The sequence below is a fragment of the Triturus cristatus genome, chromosome 12 (assembly GCF_964204655.1).
Source record: "Triturus cristatus chromosome 12, aTriCri1.1, whole genome shotgun sequence".
In the NCBI taxonomy this organism is placed as follows: Eukaryota; Metazoa; Chordata; class Amphibia; order Caudata; family Salamandridae; genus Triturus; species Triturus cristatus.
The window spans coordinates 700,607,638-700,631,431 of record NC_140595.1 but is presented as its reverse complement, the minus strand read 5'-3'; the positions used below and the strand labels follow the sequence as shown (position 1 = coordinate 700,631,431).

General features: G+C 45.3%; 1 protein-coding gene across 2 annotated transcripts in view; it reads left to right on the top strand.

Moving 5' to 3' along the window:
• Window positions 1-411: 411 nt before the first annotated feature.
• The window catches only part of TMEM107 (transmembrane protein 107), a 71,932-nt gene continuing 48,549 nt past the window's right edge, over window positions 412-23,794 (top strand). For both annotated transcript variants that reach the window (XM_085638042.1, XM_085638041.1), the window contains exon 1: window positions 412-539. The gene's annotated coding sequence lies outside the window, so the exon portion shown is untranslated. The remainder of the gene's footprint in view (window positions 540-23,794) is intronic.

The window sequence follows — 23,794 nt, the reverse complement described above, 5'->3', positions numbered from 1 at the left end:
GAGTTTTCTCTGCGTGACCGGGTACCGAGTATCATTGAATCTCGTCCCACTCCCAACTGCAGCGCCACACCGCTCCCCATAGTCACCTTTTAACCTTCAGTCCCTCCCATCCAGAATAAGCTAACTGTATATTGGCAGGGTCGGGCCGAGACCTGCCGTCACCTTTCGACTCAAATATCATTACCAATTCATGACTGAATCAACTATGTCAACAACCCTGACCCGGCTCCTTAAAAGTCTGATAAGGTCCAGGGACCGCCAACTGACACGCACGCAGTGGCTACAAACAGTAAGAGCAAGTGCCACTCATCAGCCAATGAGCACCTCGGAGTTCTTTGCAACGGAGCAGGATTGGTTGAGGTGAAGTCAATGCTCCTATCTTAGGCCGCTTTATAAATTACGAGGCCCGCATGCTGGCAGATGACGCATGAAATATGTTCCGTCATGGGATTGGTTGTCATGGGATCACCTGTTTAAAAAAAAAAAAGAAAAATCAACAACGGACAAAGGATGGTGGAGTGAATTTACGGACCGCTCACGTAAGTAGCTGCCCTCCTCCAGTTAGACACGTTATTGCATTAATTTAGTTATGATCACATATTTTTACTTCTCGGTCTAACTGCAGTTTAGATCGAATTGCAAATGAATCAGTTATTGTAAAGGGGACTCATATTGGGTTGTATTTTATAAGGGTACCCTTTTTCAACCTGGTGAGATATTTTAAATGTGCATTTGATATCCAAAGGGGACACGTGTTATTGTTTCCAGGGGGTTACGTACTGAATTGAGTTATCATATTGTTCCAGGTTTGGTTGATTTGCACCTCGCCCCTTCCCCCCCATTGTAAACGAGTTAATTATTCCAAGAACAGTTATTTTAGGTTCTTATGTTGCACTAAGGCCACTTATTGTATTCCAATACCACGTTACATCGGGCGTCACTTATTGAATGTGGCAGCTCCATTATTAATCCGTGGTTGTTTAATGTTTAGGTATCCGGCAGCACTATTATTTATAGCAGTTAAAATGACAATAGAACTGCAGCATTACGTTGTTTATGCAACATGTTATTATACCTCATTAGAAAGTCAGTTAACGCATTTATGTCCACCATAGTATTTAGAATGAAGTATTTTATTGGGACTGCTATAGTTGGGCCAGGAAGACCGCCAAAACGTTAACTATGTACCGTTGCCGTGGTTACAACGCAAGCGTCTCTAGTGTCCATTTCCTAGACCATACCAATCGAGAGTCGAACTGATCAGCCTAGGATTCTCCTTGTTTAAACGCGTGTGTTCCTCTAATAATTTCGATAATAGTGCGTCTAAAGTTTGACCTGGTCAGTCATAGATTTTACTCGGGCAATGCTGTGTAGGTGCTTTTACAAGCTGCCATGCTTCACCCAGTGTTGCAGCTAGCGGTTTAATAGTCTATGGCAGGACAGGACGCTTCAGATTAATTTATTGTAATTGCATTTATATAGCGCTTACTACCCCCCCCCCCCCCCCCCCCCAGGCCCGAATCACTTTTTCGGCATAGAGGATTAGTGTTTAATTTGAATAGTGAAATATTAAAGTAATTTGAGTTGTAGAAATGTTAGTCTGTTATTTGGATTGAGAAGAATAGTGGAGGGGGAAAAGGTTTGCATTTATATAGCGCTTGCTACCACGGATAAGATGTTTGAGTGCTTTTTCGGCGAGTAGCACGCTAGCTACCTCGGAACCCATAAAGGATTAGTGGTGATTTAGTATAGTGAAAATATGAAAGTAATTTGAGTGGCGGATATGTTACTTAGGGGCATATTAACAACGGCCAGCGATAGTTATCGTTGGCCGTGCTTAGCGATAATTAATTATATTATCGCAGGCTATCTCTAGTATTTATCGCCTTGGTAGCGCGTTATTAACAACGCGCTACTCCAGGGCGATAAAAATTCCAGAGATAGCGAGGTTATCGCCCTATTGCAAAAGGGCGATAACCTTGCTGATACGACCCACAGGCTTGTATCAGCATAATCCACCCCCTATGTTAGAGATGGCTAAGTTAGGATTTTAGCAGACGTTAGGTTTTGGCAAAAACAGCCGTTTTTGCCAAAATCTAATGTGTGCTAAAATCATGTGGGCTGCCTTGTAAATATCGCTATGTAAACATCAGTGATATTTGAAAGCTAGTCCATCTTGGGTACGCCCAGTAACGCCCACTTTGCATCTCATTGGAGATGCAAAGTGAGGCGTTGGAAAAAAGGGTGCTAACAAACATGCGATTATGCATGTTAGCACCCTCTTGTAAATACGGCGCTGGTTTTATCTCCGCTTTTTTGGCTTTGTAAGCCAAAAAAGTGGAGATAAAGCCCTTGTAAATATGCCCCTTAGTTCTTTGGATTAAGAAGGTGTTGCACTTGGCCCGTTTCCCTGAATTTTTTCACTTTCATGGGAAGCAACATGTTATGTGAATGCATGTTAAACGCAAATGTTAAATGCTGTGCAATGGTGTACGCACCTTTATCTCCCCCATGGTAGAGAAATGTATAGGCCATGTGTGTTGTGAGATGCCATAAGACGTGCTGTGCAATGGCGTGTGCAGACTGACTCTCAATATTTAAACATGTCACTTTTAAAATGGATGTCATTGCTGAGTGCTTGTGCCTGTCTGCCGAAGCTGGGTTGCCAGTCTAGTTGTTTATTTCCCAGTAACCCCAGCTTTTGGAGGGAAACCTGGCAGACAGGGTGCTGGACCCCTCCCCCCCCAGGCCAGTTAGAACCAGTTTCCCCAGACGCTTCTAGAAGCTTCTGGCACTGTCTGGTAGGTGGGGTAAGGGGCATATAAAAAGCAGAGCTGGGGTGCCATGTGCTCAGTCAGAGGGTGGACTTGAAAGAGAGGAGACCTGCTGCCAGGAGGTACTGCCACATGGGCCTGTGTGCTGGCCCCTGAGCTTATCTTCACCCCTCTGCTGTCCACAGGGCCAGGGAGAGCCATAGCTGTGGCACCACTGGACCTGGGGGAACCTCTGCCGGACCATAGGTGGTTGGGCCTAGGGGAGGATCCTACACTACTGGGACTGACTGAGCTTAGGCCCTGTTGTACCCAAGTTAGATGAGGGACTCTGCCAGCCTGCTGATCTTGCCCAGTGAGGGGGAAACCCAGGGCACCAACTCCAGAGTGCCTGCAGCTCTGCTGACTAGCGCCTGAGGAAGAAGAGCGCTATATTGGACTGGCCTGTGCTCCCTGCCTGCCCCCTAGCGCCTTGTAGGACCCTATCTGCATGCCCTGCGTAAGGTGAGCGCTATATTTAGTGGCCGCTACTCTTGGATGGACTGTATCCTGCCTGCTGTCTAGCGCTTGGGGAGGGCGGCGCTATGTACTGATTGCCCAGGAGAAGAGGAGCACTGTCTTCTGCCCCTGAAGTTGGGGGGGCTTCCTAGCGCCTGTTAAGCGCTATACTTCTTGACCCAGTTGCGCTGTGTGGCCAGGAAGAACTGTTTTATTTGAAAGTGCCGCGGGAGCCAACCCCGCGTAATGGCGACGCTCTGCGCCTTGTAAAACTAGGCGGGTGCCTACCCTGCGGTGTGGATGCTTAATTGAAACAGCGGGAGCCTACCCCGTGTTTCTGCCACCTGGGTACTGTATTGTTTTCAGCGGGTGCCCACCCCGCGCTGTGTCTCTACGTAGGAGGGGGCCTACCCCTCATTGCCACAAGAAGAAACTCACCGACTTCACCGCCGCGGGCCCAGAGCCGTCGCGGAAGCCAGGCACCTCTGCCTAACTTACCTTCAACGAAGTCCCGGGTCCCAGGAGGGGGGCCCGGGTGAAGGGCGGCGAGGTGCTGGCATTGGCGGGCTCCCGTGTTGGAGAGGGAAGCCCCGCGCCTGCCGCCAGGAAGACCGGGCCGAGAAGTCAGGCGGGAGCCTACCCCGCGCTGACCCAGCACCCAGGTTGACGGAGACTTCGCTCCGTAACAGGTGGGGGCTCTCCGTGAGCGGAGGAGAGCCCCGAGTGTTGCCGGAGCCCTGACGGCTCCATGTCAAGTCCCGGGCCCCAGGCAAGGGACCCGGGTGAAGAGCGGAGTTGCTGCCTGAAGTGGCGGGAAGAAGCCGTGCGCCGCCTGCAGGGCTCCGCGTGGTGAGGGAGCCCTGCCGCCACCCGAGGAGACCGTCCGCAATGAGTCCCGGTGAGTGAGGGCCTCAGTGGGGGACTGTTGGTGGGGGGGGGGCAATGGGGCACAGTGTCGGTGCCCGCCCCGTGGGTCCTATTCAGGAGACACAGGGAGAGTCCGTGCCGGCCTGGTTTCTTCAGCTGCCCCGACTGGCAGTGGGCAGCTGCAATGAGCAGCCATAATTGTCTGGAAGCCCCAGTGGGGCTCCCCCACGGACAGGGCCACAGGTCTCCAGGGGCTACACAGCGACGCAGCAGTGGCGGGTCGCTGCAATGATTGAGGCATTTTTGAGCCTCGTGTCCAGAAGAGGGACTACAACGTCCCAGTGTTGTTTTGGGGGGCTCCCACGTGACTGTACTGACTGGCTTTTACACGACTGCCCCGACTGACAGTGGGCAGTGGCAGCAGTTGCGGCAAAAGGCTGATCTGCCACCGTGTTTTTTTTTTTTTTTTTTAAGCCTAGTTGTGCCTCCACCCCATGATAATGCCTCCATGCCCACATGTCACGCAGGGCTCGACAAATCTAAAAAATCTTACTTGACCTGCAGGTCGAGTGAGTAGACTTTTGTACTCGAACTAACATCAATGCACTCGACCCACAAATTGATCGCATATGAATTTTTTCAAAACATTTGCAGCGCCAACAACCCAAGAAAACGTTGGCCAACCAAATTAACAGCAAATTTTATTAATTTATCACCCAGTACCTCCCTAAGATGTGTGTATCAATGTGCCGTGGTGAACGTTTCTGCGAACATACATGGCAAAAAATACCCCATAAACTTTAACATGTCACTGAAATAACATCCATGACAACATACCAGGCACTTACTTCTTAGTGAGGATCCTGATGCTCTGAGCTAAGGGTTGCGTTCTTCATATGCAACGCTGCCTTCTGTCCTTGCTATTCTGTCTTGAAATAACTTTGTGCAACAGGACCAATGTACTTATATCAATCGAGGTTGAAATAGACTGATTTATGGCCAGAGATCAAGTGCTTGTTCTTTCAAATATAGGGACAGTTTTGCATATTCATGGACCTGGAAGGCTGTGTCAATGTGATTGTCCTGTGTTTCCTCTCAGTGAAAGCACTACTGTTCGGGTTGGATGAAAGTGTCAACTTTCGAGCTGTCCACTTGTATTTGCATTAGCGCTCCGTCAGCTTTGAGGCAGAATGTAGCTCATTTTGTAATCAGTTTGTGCTGGCAAGTCCTCAAAGTTTAGTTTAGATTGCTGTAGCTGTGGCAGTGCTTAATTTGTATTAAAAAAAAGTGCCAGGGCCTTTGTCAGGAGTCCATTGGCTTGGCAGTTCGGGCTGGACTGTTCTCATGAGGCACAGGGGTCAAGACTGATTTCCATATAGCCAGTCCTGAACTGGCGTGGCGAACAGTGAGGTAAAGAACGATGATGGATTCAACCCAGGTCTGTGACTGGGGGTGAGTGTCTCCAAAGTAGACAAACAGCTGCTCCACCATGGCAAATTGTAAGAAGTATGGTCAAGACTGATTTGCATATAGCCAGTCCTGAACTGGGGTGGCGAACAGTGAGCTAAAGAACGATGATGGATTCAACCCAGGTCTGCGACTGGGGGTGAGTGTCTCCAAAGTAGACAAACAGCTGTTCCACCATGGCAAATTGTCAGAAGTATCATTGACAGACACCAAACAGTGAATTGTAAAACAACACAACGCACCAGTATTTACTAACTTTTTAAGAAAAGTGGTGCTGATTTGAACATAGAGAGTAGCAATAAACTCAGTCGCTATCTTCTGACTCAGTAACAGTCTTGTTTTGGCAAGGATGTTTGTGGCCCATAATATGTCTTGTTTCTGGATTTGCTGAAAGCCAATGCAAAACGGCTGGGTTTGGATCAAAAGTGTCTAACTCCGGCCCATCTACTTGGATTCGCATTAAAGCAGACGTGGTGTCACTTTTAAGGAACGTACGGAGCTCATTTTTTATTCGGTTCATGCTGCTAAACCCCCGTTCACATATTGATGTTGGACTGATGGAAAGCATGATTTCTAAAATTGGAAGGACATGTTTAACTTCTTCTGGGCGTTTTTTCAATAGCTGAGTGAAGAGGGATACAGGCTTATGCGACGTCATCCGATGAAAGACGTACAGTTTAAAATCTAGCCACTCTCCAGGGGCAGACTGAATTTCTTCATCCGTAAGTACCTTTTTGTAGCATGTAACAAGGTCCTCAAATTCTTGATCCCCAAAACCTCTAATCTTTTCAACAGAGTCTGGCCACAAAGTAAAATCAAAAATGTTAAACAAAGAATGCGGCTTGCCTGAGATGTGCTTCAGAAACCGGTCACTTATAAAAGAAAGCGCATTCTCTATTAACTCAGTAGTGTCTTCCTTGACACTAGTTTCATTAGAGCTGCCTTTTCTATCAGGCTTTGCCTGTGTTAGTAACGGGACCCCTGCAAAATTTCCTTCTTTAAAAAGCAATTGAAATTGTGTTGGTGCTTTTACTGGCTTTGTTTTCAGCTGTATTAGCTTCTGTTGAAGCACCTCAATCCTTCTTGCAACTTCAGAAATAAGACTGTCTTCTTGTTGAAATGCCTTAGACACTTGCTGAAGCAGCTTTGTGCAGTCTATCATGAAGTGCAAGAAATAAAGAAACTTCTCTGATTTCATGTCATGAAGCAATCCTTTGGCTTTGTTTGAATATTAATCACTACCAGTAGCAAGGTGCTCAAGAGGAAGTACTGTAGATTCCCAGTTTGTCTTAAGCGCTGTTACTGCCCTGTGCTGACTTGCTACCCATCTGATTTGCTGCAAGCCACCTAAATGTTTTAACTGCTCTTCCAGATTATCAGCTATCTCTTTAAGGTCCCTTCTCTGCTTAGGTGAATAATAATATAGTTTGAAACATCCTTTGTGCACCCCTTCAAATTTGGATATGTATGAAATTTTTCTTTTAACATCACACACAGCAAGCTCTAGATTGTGAGCTAAACAGTGCACAACTGCAATGTGATCGCAATTGTCCCATCCTTGATGTTTGGAGACTTCGTCCAGTAGCTGCTTCACAGCACCAGATTTATTACCGAGGTTCACTGCAGCTCCATCTGTATTCAGACCAATGCATTTCTGGCTCAGAATATCCAGAGATATGCCCATGCTTTCCAGGCCAACTATTATAGCATTTTTCACTCCGGATGCAGTGGAGTTTTTCATGCTGACAATGTCACACAGATGGGTAACAAGGGTGCCTTCACAAACGAATCGTACATAAATCAGTTCCTGTTCTTGAATTCCTTTGTCAGTTGACCCATTTGACAGAACACTGAGGAACCTAGCATTTTCTATCTGGGATCGAATTGTCATTTTTAGGGTCTCGGAAATTGCTATTACAAAGTTACGGCATGCATGATCATTCGTATAATTTTCGAAATTCCAGTCAGGATTGTTCTTTTTCTGCAGTGTGCAGAGTTTTGGAAACGTAATAAAAGCCTCACCTTCTTTTGCAAGATAATAGGCTGTATTAAATAAAATGTTCAAGTGCCCGATATTTTTTTCATGCATTTTTGTGATCAATTTGGCTATGCAGGTCTCCTGTGGGTTTTGAATTGCAGCTTCATGTAATATGCATTTTTCATGTGATTTGCGCTTGTTGTGCCATTCCAACGTCTCCCTTTTGAATTTTTCTTTCACACCAACATATAGGGAAGACTTAGTATCTGCGAGATGAGGACATTTTCTGCAAACTCCACAATACAAAACTTGAGATTTTTTAAAACTGGTCTCGACTAGGACAGCTCCATTACTTTCCTTTTCTTCAATCACTGCCCACTTGAAATCTTCAAGCCATTTCTGTTGTACAACTCTGTCTTTTTGTTTGATCATACTCCCTTTGCTTTTGGTGGATTTCTTCTAATGACTTCCTTTTCCCAACTGCTGAACTCTCTTCTGCATTATTCAGTGGCGTTTTAGCTACAGTGGTTTTTCCCAACCACAACCTGATGTCTGCCATTGCAGCTGCACTCTCTGCCTGTTGTCTGCCTTGTCCTCACTAGATAGCCAGCACTGCTTCTGTCCGCTCTGAGCTAGAGTCAAAAACAATAACTGTAACTAATTTAAAGTAACATGAAGTCTGTGTACAAACTACTAAAGGCTTAATATGAAGCTTTCCATAATTAATTAAAGATCATGGCTCCAATTACTTAATACTGCATGATCAGGTCTGTAAAAGCACCCCAATTTGGAATGCGCTCTAAGCCATAATAGTCAATGGTACTGAACGATGTGCAACACAACCAGTGCTTTCAACTGAAATAACTCACTATCGGGACTAACTGGTCTGCTCTTGAGAAGTGCTGGTTCTAATATGTATTGCTGATGGGGGCAGGGTTATACCTGTCATTTCAGTAAAATTAAAAGGTCTTGCCTAACGCTTTAACAAAAGTCAGAACTGAAAAGAAATCCACTCAGCTTAAACTTATGTCTTAGCGCTCGCATCAAAAAACACACCAACAGCACTGGCTCCCTTACCCACTGAGAATGAGTAACTTACAGTCAGGATCCCCGAGACAGGAGTGACGCTTGACATTTTTTCTAATAAATATTGCTACCCTTCTTGATGAATAGATACGAAGCGGGTGTGCAAACCCTAAGCAAGGCAAAATTTCTCAGTACAATTTTAAGATGGTCTAAGCATTGGCATAGGCAATAGGTCTCGCCTTTGGGACCTTATAAGTGTTTTACCAATGCAAAAGTTGATGATGTTGCACCAAGGATATTGTGCTGCATAAATACTTATAAGGTCCCAGAGGCGAGACTATGCTTCTTTAGGGGGGCAGGTTACAGTATATTTGTTGGCCAGTGGGCAATGCAAGTGAGCAAACTCAAACCACCCGGGGGTCTCTGCAAGAAAAACAGTAAAATAATGGGGCCAAATTGTGCATTTGCAGCCCTTTATGTCAGCAAAACGATCAAAAACTAATTTCTGAACATCTGCTACTCATAATAGAGTTGCTTTATGCAAGCTCACTCCTCTCAGTTAGTAGTGTTATGGAAATTTCCCAGCCCTCACAACGAAACTCACTCTCAGACTGCCAAATTTACTTGCGCAAATACTGCATTTGCTCCTCAGTGATGCAGGTGCGCTTGTGCCATTTTAACAGTTTGCTTTCATATGGGACAGCTTTTATTTTGGCACTGGACTACTAGGACACACCAGTTGTTCCAAATTCCCAAGACAGGATTTCCGCTCCACAAATAAACTTACTATCAAGGTGGACTTACATCACAGCAATGCAACAACAACAAGACTAACAAAAGAAAAGGAGGCATGGTCAGCTTACCCACCACAGACACATGGGCTCACCAGCGGGCCAGCTGCAACACTGCTTAAGCCAGGCAGGCACGCAAATAGCAGTTAAAACGTCTCCGGTCAGGCGCACTTACTGTTACATGTTAGAAAATCCTGCTCCCTAATAACCAGCACGCAGCAAAAATAAAAGCTACCAGGTCTCTCTGATCTGGAAACAACCTTAAACATTCCAAAAAGTACTCTTGGCATAGGCACTGACAAAATCAATAGTCTAGTTTTAATGTGACATTGGGGTCTGCCCTGTGGATTCTAGCAGCGCAGCTGAGGCTGTTCCCTGCAATTGCGCCATCTTTTTACGGAAGCAACATCTACGATAGTGAAGCTCACTTCCCCCTCCCAAAGCATAACTCTGGGCCTAAACATACTTTTTGGGGGGAAACTGGGGTGTCGTAATTAGCGGTCACACAATCTGCACAATCCGCACCTTAAAGGTGATGAGTGACACTTTCTTGCGAGCAAAATCAAGCAATGAAGGTGAGGGAAACATACAAATATTCACAAATTACACCCACTTGAGCAACGAGAAACTGTGTGGCGAATGTACTATGCTGACACTATGTTCTAATGCAACTTGTATAAGCAGGATTATTATAAGCTCTGGGAAGACATTTAATTTAATTTCCTTTGTATCTTCAGATAACCCGTTCTCCTGTCCAGATTCAAGTGAAAGGTGCTCTCTTTAAGGTCTCAGAATTAGCTACGGCCAGTGAGTGGTAATGAATTCTACCTTGCTGTCACTTGAAGTTGTAAAAAAGTACGCCTCCAGTAATTGGGCCGCTTCAAAATTGCACGACGGAGGGGTATAGGCGCAGAATGAATGTTATTCTGTGTTAGGTGGCACATGAAAGGATACATTCACGCAACTTTCATTACTTATTGCAAACCTTACTTACAGCTCTTAACTTTATTTGTAAAGGCTCTTGCACTGACAGAAGTATGGACGTTTAAGTGCAAGTATACATGGAACCCTACACCTCATAAACACCAAAATCAGACTCTCCTTACATGCTCTCTTCATCCTGGAAAAGCGTCACAAACCTGTTTTTAAACAGTTTCTATATGGGCGCACTCACTGTAAACAATTGCAGGCCCCTGCTGCTGGAGAAAGTGCTTTGCCGTAATTACTGTGCAGCCCAAGCATCGAGAAAAGATTAGGGAAATACTAAAAACGCACGGGCCAAATGCAGCACTAATGAGAAACCACAAAAAAGGACCGGACGCTTTCAAGAAGAACAAATAATAATTAAAAAGTCAGTCAAAATGCAGCCCTTTAGCATGATGTTCCGAAAGGGGGTTAAACAGAAGGGGGTTCTTGGTCTATTCTTAAGTTATTATCGGGTCGAGGGAGATGAATATTTAATGTAAGCCTAGCCTGCACAATTATTGGTTCCAACTCTGGTGCCTCACAATATTGCCCACAACTTTATAATTTACGGATGGATTCCACTGTCTGTCAGCTGAGTAGTCTGAGCGAGTGGAGCCTGTCCCAGCATCAAACAAGAACAAAAACTGACATACAATATATACATAATGGAAAAAACTGCGACTCACCTCTCCTAGACTGCAAGCCAAATCGCCCTGCACTCCTGACTCCACTGAAGAGAGCGCGTGGTGAAGTGCTGCGTCACTGCTGCACTTTAAGCAGCACAGCGCAGGGGCAGGCCAAAATGATGTCTAGGGCCGTCATTGGTAGCGCTTTCGCGCGCTACATGATTGACGGCCCTGGGACCCACAAAAACGATAGGCAACGCACCACACCACCACCACTATGTTAGGTGGTGCGTGCACTTGATTGCCGTCATACCCTGCTGCCCCCTAGAGCCTTCACCGTGCACCACACCATCACCACTATGCTAGGTGGTGCGTGCTGCCCCCTAGAGCCTTCACCTGCTACTGCAGTGGCAGATAGCACTCGCCAGGCCGGTCAAGTAGGCCTGAAAACTGTCTCGCCCTTCAAGAAAATCACTCGCATTTGCGAGCGGTCGAGTACATTCTTCGAGCCCTGTCACGGTATAATGCTTTTACTCTATTTGCAAGGTGGCAAAGGTTATGCATAATGTACTTAGGCCTCATGGACCTATGCTGATGGTGTTCTGCCTAGAGATTTCTGCCGACTGATAATGTCTTTAGACCCATAACATTACCTGCTGTTTTTCCCGAAGGGTTGCAGTGCTAGTTTGATGACTAATGCCTCGTGTTTCATGTATGCAGATGAAATGCATAATGTGCTTTTACGCCTAAGGGAGTGTTTCCATTGCAGCTGTTCCGGCCTAATGTTACGCCCTAATGTTTTATTGCAGGAGTGAGGCTGATGGACATATCTTTATTGTCTTGTACGTCACAATGGTTCTGGCAGCGGCCCGATTGGCCCTGCCATGTATATAGTCCCCCCTGTAAATATTGACTTGGCGCCAGTTGGCGCAGTGTAGAGATTACTGCGATTACTATCTTGTGTTTCTACAATACAAAAGTTATTCTTAAACAATCTTGTGTAGCATCTCTTTTTGGAGTGTGCCTTGTGTGTCGCCTGTGTGTACTGCGTGGATGCTTTGCACATATCCTCCGGAGTTTGGCCCACCCGCTCTGCACCACGCTACCCGTTTCCAATAGAAGGATAGTCGTGGGAGGAGGGAAAAAGGTTTGCATTTATATAGCACTTGCTACCCAGATTATGCATTCTCCTTCTTGTTTTATGTAATTAGTGGACATATTTTGAATATTAAACACAAAAGAACTTTTATAACTCATAATCCTTAGAGGGGAAAAAAGCGCCAGCTCCCAAGATAGTAGCTCAACCACTAACAACAGTCTTGTATAACTTAAACCATGTTGACAACTTAAGCACTCCTCTTTCTTGCTGCTCGGAGCAGCCATGATAAGTAGCCCTTTTACTGTTATAATTAATTCTAAAAGTGTTTTTAATTGTTCATGCTTGCATATTTGAGGATCGGCGATCCACGGATTTATGTTGTTGATATTGCTTCTTCCACATTTGTTGTCCCTCAGCCTTTGTTGGCTTTAAGTGCTTCATGATTTTTCTGATTTACACCACCTCCCAATCACCTCGGGTTGCAAGCATCATTTCGCCCAGAGACGTACGCTCTGAGCAGTCAGTCCACTTGCTGCTCCATTGCCTCTCGAGCTTAAAACACCTCTTGCTTTGATTTTTCATGTTTGTCCCAGACCTCCTGGATTTGCCCACACAGATTGACCAGGCACTCTGGTTTCTCCTCTTACTGCTCCAATTACGCCCTTTGCTGCATCAATTGATTCCCAGCTCTATAGCTAGAACTGGGTTACTTGGAACCTGGGGCTATAATTAATTATATGAATATTGTTTCCACACAAGCCTGTTTTGCATTCACTAAGAATCCTCCACCCACACCCCCATCACACCTTCAGGTTTGCACTAGCGAATGCCGAGTATATATTGTGGGTGTTGAAATGCGACTGGGACGTGAATTTAGTCTGCATTCATTTCCCTGTTGTGAAGAGTTAAAAAAATGAAGGCTAACAGCACCATTGACCTCACCCCAGAAGGAGCTCAATAGGTGTCCAAGAGGCACAGGTCAATTCGTGACCAATCAATTTAAAAAGTGTAAATCCGCATCCTTTTTCTTGGGCCTGTAAGTCCAGCAGGTGAAGATGTCATAGGTCCCTCTCACTTGAAGACCAGGTGCCACGGAAATGGAGATAGTCCGTCCTCTCATTGACTGGTTAACCCTTCATGCTGACTGTAGAACAGTTATGGATGGTAAACTGCTGGTGAAAATGGAAAACAAGGAAAGGATTCTGTAAGCCGAGAAGTCGCTAGCTCAGGTAGTTGCCAGGATGGATTTTCATCCCTAGCTGTTATTCAGGGAAGGTGCTTCTGCATTGTCTCATTTAAGACAAAAGGAAAACAAGATAAATGGGGATTAGTAGCATACAACATCCAATAACTAAATTAATACACATGCTCAATACCCACCCAATGCGTTAGCTTGTAGCCACTCAAAAAGCACCCAATAGCTACAGAACATCTAACAGCAAAAAGCCTCCCAGTAATCCCTAGGAGCGGGTCCAATCATGTTTCCTATTACTTTCATAGGAAACGTTGAGAAACAGAAATTAATGCCCCACCCTTGGGGGTAAAATAAATAGGCAGTCAATAGGGAAAGAAGCAGCCCAGTGTAGGATGAAAAACTACTGACCAAAGGAGGGAGTGGTCGGGAATCCTCAAAATATGTCCAGAGAGGCAAGTCCCTATCCAAAATACTCAGAAATCTGGGGCACAGTGAACTGAACCGGTGTAACAAAAAATGGGTATATATGAGCACAAGGTACAAGAGGAACAGTCTTACTCGTCATGGTGTCTGCTGATGTTTGAAAAAAAGAACCAGCAACTTGTGGAGGGAAACACCACGTAGGCAGTATACAGAAAAACGGAATTTGGGTGAGACACTAGGGGCCAGTTAACGCACATCAGAACGCATGCAGGGTAACCCATATATGCGCTAGGGCCTATTACTGACTTATTCCAAGATTATTGCAGGGGCTTATACTCTTCCCCAATCACCTGTCTCTGCCGGAACACAAACTGTTTTTTTAAGAACAATGCGGCTGCTGGAACTGGATAGACAAGCTAGGGAGGCACTAGGAAGTCCAGTGACGATTCAAGAGATAAGGGGCATACAGAGCATGGCCACAGGAAAAACTCCAGGTCCAGATGGCCTTCCTGTAGAGTTTTACTCAATGCATTCCTGAAACTGGCTCCTCGTTTGGACCTTCTCTACGCTGAGTCCTTTTTGATTGGGGAGGCTGCCGGAGTCTACGAGAGACGCATTGGTGATTCCCTTTCCCAAGCTACTAATGCAAGGTGACCTCACCAAAGACCTTCGCCCCCTCTCCTTGCTTAACATGCATTTTTTACTCCTTCGCAAAATCTTGGCTCTTAGGCTGACTGTGCACATGTCGTACCTTATACAGGATGACCAAAATGGGTTAATTCTGGCTCTGAATGCGTCCCTCAATCTCTGAAGACTATATTCTGTGCCTTATCACCAGAGATAAAAAATATCTCGAAAGCAGCCTTATTGTCGGTGGGCCGGGAAACGGCCTTTGTCATGGTTCGATGGGACTTCCTGTTTGAACTCATGCAAAAGATGCGGGTGGGTGAGGTACTTGCATGAGATGCCCACGGCGTGGGTTCGGGCTGGCAGGACGGTGGCTTCATGATACTGGGTCTTTCGTGGCCCTCGGCAGGGATGCCCGCTGTCCCTGCTCGCGCTGGCAATTGCCCCCTTAGCAGAGCTGTTTCGACAGAGGGGAGTGGTATTGACCATTGGAAGTCGAGAACATATCATCTCCCTGTATGCAGATGTCTGCTGCTTTATTTGGCAGTTGCCACGGTGGGATCATCCAGGGCATTTAACCTCCTGTCGGGAATTTGAGCACCTTTCGGGACTGAAATTCAATAAGAACAAAACGTATTTGTTTCTCGTGTCCCCGGGGACTTCTTGACCACGGGAGCTCCCTGCTGCAGAAATTAACTGAGCACTAGTTAAATTTCGGTATCTGGGAATACAGATATTTCAGTCTTTGGAGGACTTGCATGACGTTAACCTGGGGAAGGCACTCCGATCCCTCCGCTCCAGCGTTCCCTTCTGGTGCTACTTAAGATTACCCATCAAGGCCCGAATTTCACTCTTCCAAATGGTCATGCTGCCACGTCTGATTTATTTCTCTGTTAATCTGCCGGTGACAGTACTGACTAGTTGGTTCCGCAAGCTTGATTGGTTGCTGCGATAGCTGATAGGGGTAGGCAGAGGGTGTTCCTAGGAACATTGCAGCACCCGATGACTGAGGGTGGATTGGGAGCACCGGACTTCGAACTATATTCCCTGGCTCCTCGGCTACAGTGGATTATGCAGTAGCTGGAGAGGTTGAGACAGGAGGAACTGGGCCCGGTGGGATTATCCACACTCATGGGGGTGTTACTGGGCAGACTGCTTAACCGGTGTCTAGCTTTTGGAATCCCACATCCGCCGTTACTGCTGACAAATGCGTTATACTGCTGAAGGCGCTGTGTAGCTAAGATGGTGGGGACCTCCCCGTATGCTCCAGAGCTGCCACTGGTAGGCCTCCCAGATGGTGACCCCCATGACAATTTTTTCGGCTGGACAGTGACTGGACTATTAACTGTTGGAGATTGCCAATTACAAAACGCCTTAATTTCCTTTGAAGACCTGGTATCCAGCACATGTCTATTGACTAGTCAGTTCCTCACCTACAAAGCTTTGATCCATACCTACCAGGATCTTTGGTGGGGAAACCAGAAACAACTCACAACACATACAGTATTAAACATGCTGCTCTCCTTGGGCATGGCAAGACATATGGTGAAGTGGTTTTACGGATTTCTTTTGGAGATGACCCAGAAGTCATTGACGAAACCGCGTCTGAAGTGGGTAGGGAATTTGGAGTAGTGACATCTCAGACTCTGACTGGAATAAAATCTTGGTGTATCCAAAAAAGGTCTACAGAAATACGAGATTGAAATGTACATAATTTAATTATTTACACATTACATACACAACACCCCACATAATACATATAGCTTAAGACGGACACCCACACGACTGCCCTAGGTGTCACCACCTGGATGCTGATTCCATACATATGACGTGGTAATGCATGGTGTACGACTCTATGGGGACGGGATCATGACCACCCTGTGTAATACATTGGGAAGCACCTTTGCCACAACAATGGAGAAGTGCCTGTTAGGGCCTTACCCACAGCCACCCAAATGAAAAGTTGGAACCAGATCCATTGACCTGACTGGCACTAGCGAAGTGACAAATAGCAAGAGTTCGGACATCCAACACTGGAGCCTTGATAGGGACCTGGGTGAAAGGTGACGCATTGGGCTGGAGTAGAGGGGAGGGCCCTGCTTAGAGAGGGGTCTCGGGGACTGAGAAGACATCGCATTGTGGGTTTATGGAAGGAGCTCCTCGATGCTTGGGATTACCCAGAGAGGGAATTGACGGGTAGCCTGGAGGATGGCAGAGAATTGGGGGGGGGACACAAGGTCCCAGGGGTGACACCAGGAGGTCAATCCATCTTGATTAGGCTCCTCGAATTTGAAAATGCACCCCCCTCCCCCCCCCCCCCCCCCCCCCAGTAATCCAGTAATGTAGGGATAAGAGCATTAGGTAATTTAATAGACAAAGGCTTTAGGGACTTCAACCCCCCCCCCCTCTGCTCCCCAACCACCCCCCCCCCCGAACCAGTCCCAATCCACATATTTCTGGATCATTATTACATTGGGCTCCCTGAACTGGTTCTATTAGGTTCACTCAGTTGAGAAGTAGGTTATAGGCTACCCCTCAGATATACTTTACTGCTGAGGCTGGAGCCTCTATATGATGCTGAAATAGTGCAGTCCGTTGATATACCATATCTGTATATTTCCCTCACTATAATTATACAAAATTGGGTTTGAAGGATAAAAAAATTTGATGAGCCCCTATATCAACAAATATTGTTTAATTTATATCCTTTCAAGAGGTCTCTTATTTGTTGATTATGGAACTACTTGGAAGGTGATATACGAGCTCTTGAAAAAAGTAGGAACTCGTCATTGGAACTACAACCCACAACCCAATCTCTGGAAATAATGGGTATAGCATCTAATGTAGGGGTATGGTGCAAGTGGGAGACATGAATGCAGGAAATAGCATCAGCTTTTACTTGCTGAGCGGCGGGCCAGTAAGTGATAACATCGTATTCGTTGACGAATAACACCCACGTCCTCTGTCGTACTGAGTAAAAGATTTCAAGATTTTTACGGTCTGAGTGAATGGTAAATGGATGCCTAGCTCCCCATAGACAATGCCTTCATTCCTGGAATGCAAGCTTGATGGCTAAAAGCTCTCTTTCGGTTACGGCGTAGTTCTGCTCAGCAGGTAAGAGCTTTTTTGTGAAGAAAGTGATTGGATGCATGAGACCAGTTTTGCCATCACGTTGGGACAAAGCAACCCCCCACAACATATTGGGGAAACCTCTGCCTCTACTGCAGGATCGAGGTGCATCAGAACTGGAGTTGTTGTGAATTTGTTAATCAATAAGTCCAAGGCCTTCTGGGCACCTGTTGACCATTGGAATGCAACATCTTTCTTTAGGAGTCTAGTGATGGGGGTTATGATATCTGAGAAGTGGGTAATAATCTGCTGATACAAGTTGGCAAAACCCAATAGGGCCTTTACAACCTTCACTTATGTAGGAGTAGGTCAGAAGGTTATGGCTTTGTCTTCTTTTTGTTCATATGGATTCCTGTGGAAGGAATGACAAATCCTAGAAAGTCTACCTGGAGAACCTGGAACATGCACTTGTGAATCTTTACATACAAGTGATTGCCTCGTCGTTTTTGTAGTGCCTGTCTGACATGGTGCTTATGTTCCTGCGGTGTCTTAGAGAATATCAGTATATCATCAATATCGACGATAACACTGATGTCTAGAAACTCCCTGAGCACTTCATTGATAAAAAACTGAAATGCCGCAGGTGTGCTACACAGCCCAAATGGAATGACAGTATTCATATAATCCAAACTTGGTGCAGAACGTTGTCTTCCCTTCATCCCGTTCACGGACTCAGATAAGGTGATAAGTTCTGCAAAGATCCAACTTGGTAAATACTGTAGCATGCCATAAATGGTCCTGCAAAACGGGTATCTAGGGAAATGGGTATTTGTTCTTGATAGTTAACTTTTTTTAAGGCCCTATAATTGATTCATGTGTAGAGATCCACCTCTTTTTTTGGCACAAAAAAAAGAGGCAGTGACACAGGAGAAGAGGAATGTCTGATGAACCCATAAGGCAACATTCCATCCAAATATTCCCTCAGGTGTTGGGTTTCAAGTTCTGAAAGGGCATAAATCCTGCTACACGGAAGCGTGGCCCCTGACACGAGATCGATTCGGCAATCTAAACTGCGGTCAGGGAGTAGCACGGTGGCCTTAGCTTTATCAAATACATCAGTATACTGCAGATATGGAGAAGGAGTCCTAATGTTTTCAGATGCAACGCAGGAGGCGCAAACAAGCCGTAAAGCCCACTCTAGCTCTTCCTGAAAACATTGTTGCAAACAGTGTTTAGATTCCAGAGTGAGAGTACGTTTACCCCAACCTATCCCAGAATTATGCAGTTGTAACCATTTTACCCCCAGGATAGCACCAAACGTAGGTGCGTCTTATCAAATCAAAACTGATTAATCCAGAATGACCGTTGTCACAGATAATGTAAGGTGCTCTGTCTGCATAGTAATCAACCCTGATGACAGCTCTGTGCTTTCTATCGCCCGAAAAGATTCAGGTTCTTTCTTTTGTAAACATGGAATACCATGTGCCCTGGCTTATTTAATATCCATGAAATTACTGTTGCCCCCGAGTCTAACAAAATGGAGAGAACGGTTCAATTGGTGTTGGTGATAACCATAGCCACTGTGATGGTGAAGTGACGGGGACCCTTAACACTATCTGCTGAATCGTAGGTGTCTTTCTGTCATGGTTCTACTTTACCCTGTTTAATGGAAGGCCTCCATACTCTGCAAAAGTCACGGTTTTCATCATAGGAAGACCCTTGGGTTTGGCGTAACATTCGCGGGCATAATGGGCTGCTTTGCTGCACTATAAACATAAGTTAAAAAAACGTATTTTTCTTCCTTGGTTAATGAGCCTCTTATACCTCCTATTTGCATAGGTTCTTGGGACCAACTGGCTTTGGCTTCCTCTCTCTTGTCCCAACTGTACATATAAACACAAGGAGAGCTCGATTTTTGTTCTTTTCACCAATCGCTCATTCAACAGGTAATCTAGCTTCACCACCAGGTTGCTAAAGTCAGCACAGTCTTCAGGGGGATCCACCACTTGAGACAAGATATCCAATAGTTCTTTACTGAGACCCTGATAAAACAAGGAGATTCTTTTCTCCTGAGGTCAAAGCATCTCGGTCACTATATGATTAAAATTGAATATATGTCAGCAAATCCAGTTTTCCCTGCCTTAAGTTAAGGAGTTCGGTATCACTAGCCTGCATAATTGTGTGGTTGGCAAACAGGCGTCACATCTAGCCTTGAATGCTACTAAGTTGTACATGATTGAGTCGTCGTTCTCTATCAGTGGTATAGACCAGTTAGCAGCTGTGGCGGCCAGCTATGAGATTATAAAGGCAACTTTAACAGCGTCATCGGTAAAGGCCAAGGGTTTACAGAGGAAATGAAGGTGGCATTGATTAATAAAAATGGCATATTTGCTGCTGCCGCCCCTGAAACCGTCTGGGGCAGCTAGAGGGATGGGTATCAGGATAACCACTGTCAGATTAACAGGCGGATTTCCACTTCCAGTCTGAGTTTTATCAAACTGTAATGTGGCCGGTTGCAAGACGGGTACATGTGTTTTTGGACCAACACCTGGTGGGCGCCCCCAGGGATCTCCTTTAATTTTATCTGTATGTATTTCACCTTTCAGTGTCTGGTTTTTCTGTCTTAGATTTAGGAGTTCAGCCTGAATAGCAGATAACACAAGTGCGTGGTCTTGGAGTTTAGGGCCAGCTCCTCCACTCCCTATGTTGGTGTTGTCGGGAGCCCTGCTTGATCCATACATTTTGTGGGTTTCCTGTTGTAGTTCCGACTCACCTGAAGACCAGGTAACGTGGGAATGGAGATAGTCCTCCCTCTCACAGAGTGGTTAACCCTCCGCGCTGACTGGGGAATAGTCATGGGTGGTAAACCACTGGGGAAAAGGGGGAAAATGGGGAAACAAGGAAAGGATTCTGTAAGCTGAAAAGTACCTCACTGAAGGGTAGGTGCCCATGATAGCTATTTGTCCCTGGCTGGTATCCTTTATTTCAGGGAAGTTGCTTCCACAATGTCTCCTTTAAGAAAAAAGAAAAATAACTTGAATAGGGACTAGTAGCGTAAGACATACAAAACAAATATAGTCTGATTCATTAAAAAACGAAACGATTACACATGTACACTGCTCACCCAATGCGTTAGCTTGCAGCCACTAAAAAAGGCATCCAATAGGTACAGAACATCAAACAGCAAAAAGGCTCTCAGTAATCCTTAGGAGTAGGTCCTGCCATGCTACCTATTACTTTCATAGGAAACATTGAGAAGAAGAAATGTATGCCTCGCCTTTGGGGTAAAATAAATAGGCAGTCAATGGGGGGAAAAAAAGGCAACCCAGCATAGGATGAAAAACGATGACCAAAGGAGGTCGTGGTCAGGAATCCTCAAAATATGTCCTGCGAGGCAAGATCCTAACCAAAAAAACGGTGGAGTAAAAAATGGGTATATATGAACACAATGTACAAGAGAAACAGTCACACTGATCCTGGCGTCTGCTGCGGATTGAAAAACGGAACCAGCAACTTGTAGATGGAAACATAGCATAGGCGGTATGCAGGAAAACAGAATTCCGGTGGGTAATAGGCCTGTCCAGCCCTCCGAGAAGGAATACGTTTTGACAAACAGCAAAGATAGGAGAAAGAAAACTGGAACCAAAACAGAAATTCAGGAACCAGAATAACAAAGTTGGCAGCAGGAAATCCTTGCCTGTCTGGGTACAGGAAATGAAACCAAGTTTCATGGTTACAGAAGACGTCCCCCAAATAGTCGCCACCTTCCATCACTGAATGATGCGTCACACATGTCGTGACAGCTCTGCCGATCCAGAGTGGCTGCGGCGCTCCTACCACCAAGAGCCAGCAAATTGAGAACACTAGCCTGGCTAATCGCAACTGGGAATCCAGGAGATGTGGCCCATGACCTCAGACACAACACAAGTGGTGAGTCCAGGTACTCTCACACTGCCTATTACACATTCACTCTGGGCACACCTCCTAGAAAAACACACGCCCAGCACGTCCATCCCCTGCCCAAGCAGTGTGAATTTACGTGGAGCCTGTGTTGCGTCCAGCACGGGACTTAACAGTAGACCACCTTCTCACTTTTACCAGTGTCTGACACCCCCTGCTCTTTTGCCTCCTAACACCAAGGCTCCTCCCTTGGGGTTGGGGGGGGGGGCATTCTAATTCTAAGGCAAAGAAACCTTCTAAGGTGGCCCATTAATAAAGCCTTAAACAGGATTATTTAGATTTTTTACCTGGTAACACATTGGAGGATTAGGCTTACACAGACGAGGCAGGAGATGCCTGACCTAGATGAGGGCAAGTCTGATGCATCCAAAGGGAACCTGCAAACCCCATGGCGACCACCGTCAAAACTCAGTAGACTGTAGAAGGAAACAGGAGAAGGCCCATCTAACATTTCCCCTCATTCTGATCTGTTGCTCAGTATTTTTGATCTGAAAGAAATTATTCACCTACGTCCCTCGAATTAGCTTCTGTCTGCACAACTGCACCCTACGTGCAGTCAACTAAAGTATACAAAAGAATGATGGATTTAATGCTGGAATTAATCACAGTCACGGGCATTTTTTGTCCAGTATAGCTCCTGGGGATTAGGCACTGTTGAGGATGGTAGGGTTGCAGATGAAGATGCCTATTGCAGCCAACAAGTAGTGTATTGGCAGTGATGATTGAGTCAATGAGACTAGGAGGAATTCTATCTAAGAGAAGGTGACTGAGAAGCGTTCAATCTCTTCTCATTTACCCGTGCAGTTTCCAGCACGCTCCATCTCAATTCTTCTTGTGAGTGTGCCTTATACAGAAAATGACTGTCTAGAGTGGCTGTCATGCTGTTACTTTGTATGGTAGATTTGTGCTGCATTGTGAGCTTCTCGACTTCTTGATTAGTCTGCACTAGATATGCCAAGATGCATTGGCAGAGGACCACATAAACAAAGCTTTTGTGTTTAAAGTTTGAAAACGTTTTGTATGTAATTTTAATGCATTGATACTCAAATTCTGTTTCTGATATACTTTGATCACATCTCCCTCACTTTCAACACCTACAATAGCATTTACTGCTGGCTGATTGCATGTGATGAATATGGTGTTATCCCTGCGTCTCTCCTTAAATTTTGATTGAAATAAGTCTTCCTTCAGATTGTGGTTTGTGTGGAGTGCAAAGATTGGTTAATTTTTCACATCTTGAAAACATTTCCCATGGTGTAAGCCAATCTATATTTATGGGGTCTCTGTAGCAGTCTATTTTCTGTAGCTTTTCCATTAGGTTCTAAGAGTTTGTAAAGTAATCCTCTTTACTCCTACAATTTTTCCTGTGTTGAAACTGTTCATACGCCAAAGGTGAAAACCTCAGTCTTAAGAAATAACGGTTTATATCTGTTTCCTTTGTGTATAATAATATCTGAGGGACCCACGTCTGAACAATGTAGAGATCAATATAACGTATTTCATTTCTGTCGTAATTAAGTACTGATTGAACATCTATGGTCCACGAGTTCAGCCAGTTGTTAAAGTCATACAGATGTTCTTGTATTACTTTCCATACCCACATATATAAAAATATATATTTATCTTTTGATCACAATACTGTTCTTGAAGAGATTGTTGCGGTATTGCCCCTCCCCCCCCAACATATTGTGCCATAAATAAACTAGCCATCTCTGAAGTGAAGGCCCATTACTCAAATACAATAATCGTTGTCAAAAGTGAAACAAAGATTTGGCAATTTTAAAAAGAGATCAGTTGAATATTAGTGTATAGTGTCTGCACATTCATTATCACCAAGATTTCCTCCCTGTTGTTGTGTGGGTGTCCCTCTATACTCTTGCTCATGTCCTTACTATCCTTAATGTATTACAGGACTTTAAAATGAAAAGGATAGGATAGGATAGTCACTTGTATAGCGCGAACAAATGCCGAGGCATCTTGGCGCTGGTCCATAGAAAGAGACTACTTCCACTAAGAGTGGATCACCTCAAAAAGGCATGTTTTTTATCAATTTTCTAAAAACTTGATGACTGTCAGTACGTTTAACAAAGCCTGGGAGATCATTCCATCAGCTAACCGCCTGATACGAAAATGCTCTACCTCCCCATCTAGCTTTTTTCACACGGTTAAGTTTAAGCAGACTTTGGGTAGAAGATCTAAGTGTCCGACCCGGGCGGTAAGGAGTAAAGAGCTTCTCCACTTCCTTAGCTCCCCCCCCAAACACTGCCTTATGAACTAGGCATAGCACCTTGAACTCTATCCGCTGCTGGACAGGGAGCCAGTGCAATGCCTTGATTCCCTCAGCAACAGACTGGTCTCTAGGTACATCCAGCAGAAGTCTGGCTGCTGCATTCTGCAGAACCTGCAGTCTCTTCAGCAGGGACTTATTCAG